The sequence below is a fragment of the Lytechinus pictus genome, chromosome 10, assembly GCF_037042905.1.
Source record: "Lytechinus pictus isolate F3 Inbred chromosome 10, Lp3.0, whole genome shotgun sequence".
Taxonomy (NCBI): Eukaryota; Metazoa; Echinodermata; class Echinoidea; order Temnopleuroida; family Toxopneustidae; genus Lytechinus; species Lytechinus pictus.
In genome coordinates this window covers 26,228,271-26,234,270 of record NC_087254.1, presented here as the reverse complement: position 1 = coordinate 26,234,270, position 6,000 = coordinate 26,228,271, and positions in this window count along the sequence as shown.

The following is a 6,000-nucleotide window of genomic DNA, read 5'->3' as shown; positions in this document are numbered from 1 at the left end:
AGCATTTTTCGCGCCTACGCAAATTTAGCTGAAAATATCTTCTTCTGTAGACAAGATGCAGCATCTGACACCGAATGGCCTCACATCATCAGACACAGATGAGTCATGGGACTCCATGGTTATCAAATGCAACTGTATTTTGATTTTGTCTCGGAAGAATGCCTCCAATTCGTGTTCAATTATGAATGCTTAAAATCAGTTGATGAATTAATAAACAAATTAACTAATAAATTAATTATTTCAAAAGTGACTCCAGTACACTCCTTTATGAAGTTTGTCGGCGCTGAATATTTATTAATCCCCTGCTTCTCAGCCACAATGACTGTAAGGAAATCATCAGAGCCAACAACAATACAGTCTGCACTGATTGCTTCCATTATCTCATTGGTTCATAAAAAGGGAACCAGAGAGTAGCCAAAATGTAATACCAGAAAAAAATTCAACGATGTAGCAGTGGCGTAATGTCCAAAAAATTTGGAGGGGGTTAGATATGGCTGACACGTAACATTAATGAAAAGCTGCGACCGAGCAAAAAATTCGACATTTCTATTTTAAAAATCCAAATTTTTGATAGATTTTGACGTAATATTCAGAAAATCTCTCCTTCTTTTTCTTTCCTTTTCTATTCTTCTTTTTTTTTGTCGTGAATTTTTTTAGGGGGAGAGCCCCCCCCCCCGCCCCCCCCCCCCCCCCCCCGTCTGTAATGTAGCAATCCAGGGAAAAGCGTTGGTGTAATGGGGAGAAAAAAAGATGGAGGGGGCGGGGGTTGCCCCACTTATGTGACCTGCAATTAGATACGTAATTAGATCTGTCCTATTAATCTTGACTATGTCGTGATGAGGTCATCCTTCTGGGATGCTGTCCCCTCAAAGACACATTCATGAAGTTGCTTTGGACATCATCAAATGAGGTTATAGGACTTGTGTCTTCTCGAGTCCGTTGCATAAAGAATCGTGTTCAAAAATTCAAACGCAACTGGATTTGCTCAACCAACCAAAAGCTTGCGTTGGGAGTTTGTGTTTGATTGTATTCTTTAGGTTGCGTTCAACACAACTCTCTCTCTCTCTGCGACATCCCCTGAAGTATTTGAGAACTTTATCTTTATGACCCTAAAACAGGCCCCCTTCCTCCTATCTCTCTCTCTCTCTCTCTCTCTTTCTCTCTATCATTGACAGTTATATACAGGAACTGTTACACGTGGCCATTTTATCCAGCGTTTGCCAACGAACTTATGTTAAGTAGTTTATATATTTTTATAAAAAAAATCTTTTTTATATCATTTTTTTTTTATTCTTGATATCAAGAAGGATGACTGATAAAATTGCTTGTCTGAATTATGTAACTCGGCATACGCTGACTTTATGCGACTGGAACATGTTTTTAGGTCTCAAGTCAGATCGGGATTATCATTTAGCACAAGCAATCACGACAATGATCACCAGTCGTGTTTAAAATCATGCGTAACAGCTTTATGAAACGTTCCTGGGATTGAAAAATGACGGTCGTTTAACTCCTTGCACGCTGAATTAATTTTGGAGGGATAATAATGACAATTGTTTCCATGTTATTTTCTTTAATTCAAGATATCCATATTGCACCATTGACACTTATTATTATTATATGGATGTTATCCAACAACTATTGCCTTTTATTAGCTTATGTAATTTCAAGGTAGGGGAGAAAACTAATTATTACGATTGTTAAATTTAATTGTATGAATGTGCAAAATTGCAACATCAGCATTCCATTTCACGAATAATAATTGGTGTAGTACTATTTTGGGGGCAATCATGCTTGCATATTATGAATAACAATTATGGCATATCCATGACAGTTCTTTTATTTGACGAATTACTAGAAGAGGAGAATGCAATATTGTGAAATTTTAATGAATCCATCGTTTGGATATAATGGTATTATAGGCTCATAAGTCCACTTCTCACTAATGGCATTCAGTTAATTGTCGCTTTTGCATTATTACCAACAATAACAGTCAAAATATTGTTATGAATATAAAATATTGCCCTACAGTCTGTAATGTATTGAATTAAATTCATTTAGTTTCAGTAATGTAAATACAAACGTACATTGAATATCAATCTATTTTGGTATGATAGTAAATAGCATTTCAAAGATTTTTTCTGTAATGAGTGGTCTGGATTTGCCCTAAGTAGGCCAATGGACTTTGGAAGTTCTACATGTTGCTATTTGTATTCTTTTTCTTCTATATTCTATTTTTTTTGGTCTGTTTTATTCAAATGTGAAATAAGTGGTTTCAGTTGCAAAAGTTTCAAAACACCAATGTATTTGGACGGAATGACACATGCTTCCTGTAGCTTTTCCTTTTAAGAAGAAATATAATGATATTAAATCACAGACATACGAGAAACATCCGCTATGACCAATCCAATTAGTCTGTTCTACAAAGTACACTAGTCGATCTGTACAGAATATTATTGCACCGATTATGCTTATAATGTGTGCGGCTTTCCCCGTTATTAGCCAAAATGCTTTTGAAATCATAAAATAAGTTTTAAGAATAGGAAGTTATATTGGTCGATGGTGCGAATGCTTTAGACTGTGGTAAAGAACATAATATCGAACATCCAATGAAAGTTAAGTGAATGTGGTTGGGTGGCTTTGATATTGTGATATTAACTTAATTGAATGCTTCAATGAAGTGAAGAAGCGATGGGTTATCTAATGTGACTCCGGCTCGTCTGCGGAAGGCATTAACGCTCGCGCCATAAGCATTACAGGTCGTACAATCCTCGTCGGTACTCTATGAAAAGGGAACATTTGAGATCATTAGCCCTGGGGACTTTTCTAGATGATCAAGATTGCTTAAGTCCCATCGCATGTGAGGTCGCATGATGTATACTTTAAAGGGGGAAACTGACTTCGAATGTAGATCAGTCACATAGTAGGGTTCTTTTTAACATATTTGTTAATATCTTTTCAAACATTGACATTAACACTGCATCAGCATAATACTGGTTTGGATTCAGCTGAAAAAAAATCATGTCGATATTGAGGGAAAGTATGCAATTGTGTCACCCCTTGTGTTTTAAAAAGACGAGCTTTCATTGTAGTTTGTGGAATTATGTTCATATTTCACCATGAATGGCATGTGCTGGGTTTGACAGTTATTATTTGGTGTTCAAGCTTGTCTTAGATTGTCGAAATCTCCCCCCCCCCCAAAAAAAAAAAAAAAAAAAAAAAAAAAAAAAAAAGTTTTTGTCACTTTTCTAGTTCTTTGCCACCATTATAATGCGTATGTCCTTAAAAAAATGTACATGGTGCATGTATACATGAGTATTTGGGAATTCAACCAAAACAAAAATAGTTGCGTCATTCTTCTGTGCAACACTAGTTCTTAATCATGGAATAGGCTGAAAATATCAAGAAGTAATCTTTGTATCTTTACGATATTTCGATAACCGGAGTCCGGAGTTGTAATATTATCGAATGGCCCTTTTAAAGAAAGGGCGTTCAGTATCCTCGAAGATAATATTTAGAAATCCATAAAGACGGATGATGGCACTTTTGTAAGAAATGCAATGTAATTCACAATTATTTAACTTTCAATCAAGCTTTAGACATGCATTAAATGCCCCCTAATGATAATATATATTTAAAAAAACGAAATCATTTAATACACATAAAGGTTTTTATTCGCGTACGATCTGAGGATGGTAGCTATGAATTGAGGTGCGAAAAGATTATTTAAGGGTAAGTGGCCGAGCAAAGTTCCGACCAAGGATTGTGTTATTTTTGTCTACTGGTGATTATAGGGGAATGTCAAAATACTTTTGGAGATTGCTGGGGATTGTCGATATGATTCAAACAATTAAAAAAAATCAAAAAGTATTTTTATCAAATGCAACACAGCTGGAATTTATAGACCCACTCTAATTTCATCCCCTTTAAAATAGGAACTTCCCTAAATCTGATATTTAAAAAAAATTGAAAGTGTCTTCGCCTCTCCATCTATTTTCGAACGCCATCTTCACCCAAGAGGCCCTGGCTCTGTTTAAATCCAATACCCCAACACAAATTGGCACTGCCGATGACGTCACTGTGCGGGTGAAACGAATTACAGACTAGTCATCTATTCAAGTGAGAGGGGACAAGAGAGGGAATATAAACAGAGTTTGTTGAGAATAGAGGCATCGCAGCCTTAAATTAGTGATTCGATTAACAGTGTAATGAATTGGGGTTTAAAGGAAGAGAGGGAGGCGTCATTATCAGGTGTACCCGGCCGGAAATCGGGGATAGAAAGGGGGTAAGATGGCAAGGTGTGGATGCTGAATTGGTAATAATATTTATGATTATGTAGGCCTATATAACTAGAACGCTATTGAAAATAAGAAACAACAGCATAATGCAAAACGATGATTTGGTGGTCATCTCTGTGGCAATTGTGTTTCGTATTTGCTATCGACTATCTCTGTTATGTTTTGTTGAAATGTATGAGAGCCATTTTGGTTCGAGAGTCGGCAAGAAAGTCATTTTTCGCAATAGACCCATCGTATAAAAAAATACACAGAGAAAAAAGCTGCTTAAAAATATTATACAACACTGCTTACTATCATGAACTCCACAGTAGTTAAAATTAGTGTTTAAAATCTTAAACAACAAATTAAGATTGAATTTTAATATTTGTTTCTCACTGTTAAACAGTTATGGTAAGGTTCATGAAGTAAACAGCGTTGTATGTATTTTTTTAAAGCGTTTTCTGTGTGTGTGATCATGCTTGGAATAATGTTATCCGTAGGGGAGCGAATATATTATACTCTGAATGCTGGGATTTGGCCTTATTTCGGCGACTAGAAGAATTTTCAGACCTTTCATTTTTATTCATGCTTTGAAAATTTGATGAAGCTTTGATATTGACGATTGCTTTGGATTTCAAATGTAATGATTGAAAATGATAGTGATAATGAGCAAGTATTAAGGGAAAGGGATTCCCCCCCCCCCCAATTTAGGAACTTACATTCCTCCACAAGAGATCACGATTGAAGAATTCGTTGTCAGTAGGATTGGATGTCAGAGCTCGTTAAGGACATTTGTTTGTTGTCTCAAACTCGGTAATGAAGGTCTTGGAGAATCTTATTAAGATAGAGAGTTAGTAGAAAGAGGGTCATTAAATCAAACGAATTCAGGTTGCGGGACAACTCGAGGGCTATTAGAAGTGCCCTAGTTCATTCCGATGCGAAGATTGCGGGTAACTGAGGGAAAAGGTCTCCCATTAGCAGGTTTGACTTACTAGAAACCACTTAGAAGAAATGCAGATGAATGGGACTACGACAGCAGTCCGTAAGAAATTTTCGCGCCTTGAAATCTAAATCAACAACAACATCATCATTGTGTGTATGTCCTAGATGAACTTCAGATTCAGATAAGGAGCAGGGGAAACATTTTGATGAAGAGAAATCTGCAAAAGGGAATGAGAATAACTAATGAATGAGTGTGAAGAAAACAAAGTTTCATGTGTGTTTCGAAACAATTAGAGTGAAGGAGTACAAGAAGAATATATTGAAAATAATATACTTGTTACAGGCGTGTTCTGGAAACACAATATCTTCGCTACGGGGAGTTCAAGAACACAGTAAATACATTTTAAAATGTCCGTCAAATGACAAAGAACAGCTTTTAGGTCTTTGGTGAACCGGAAAAACAGTTTCGTCCTACGTTTCGGATCTGACCAAAATAGCAAATATGTCGTTTGTCAAGAGTCAAGGACAAAACTGCTGTTTTGATTTACAGATATTCGACAAAGACTTCTTGGGGTTTTTTTGTCATGAAGGACATTACATTTTTACAGTACATTTTTCTCTGTCCTCGAGCCCTCCGTAATAATGATTCGATATACACAACGTAGATATCGAAACAAGGCATCTATATTAGTGTGTCCCTCACCCATAAGTCACAGTGATTAGTATTTGCTCCGTTGCCATATATCTTGTAAACCGGATTTTAAAAAAAAAAAGAAATTAA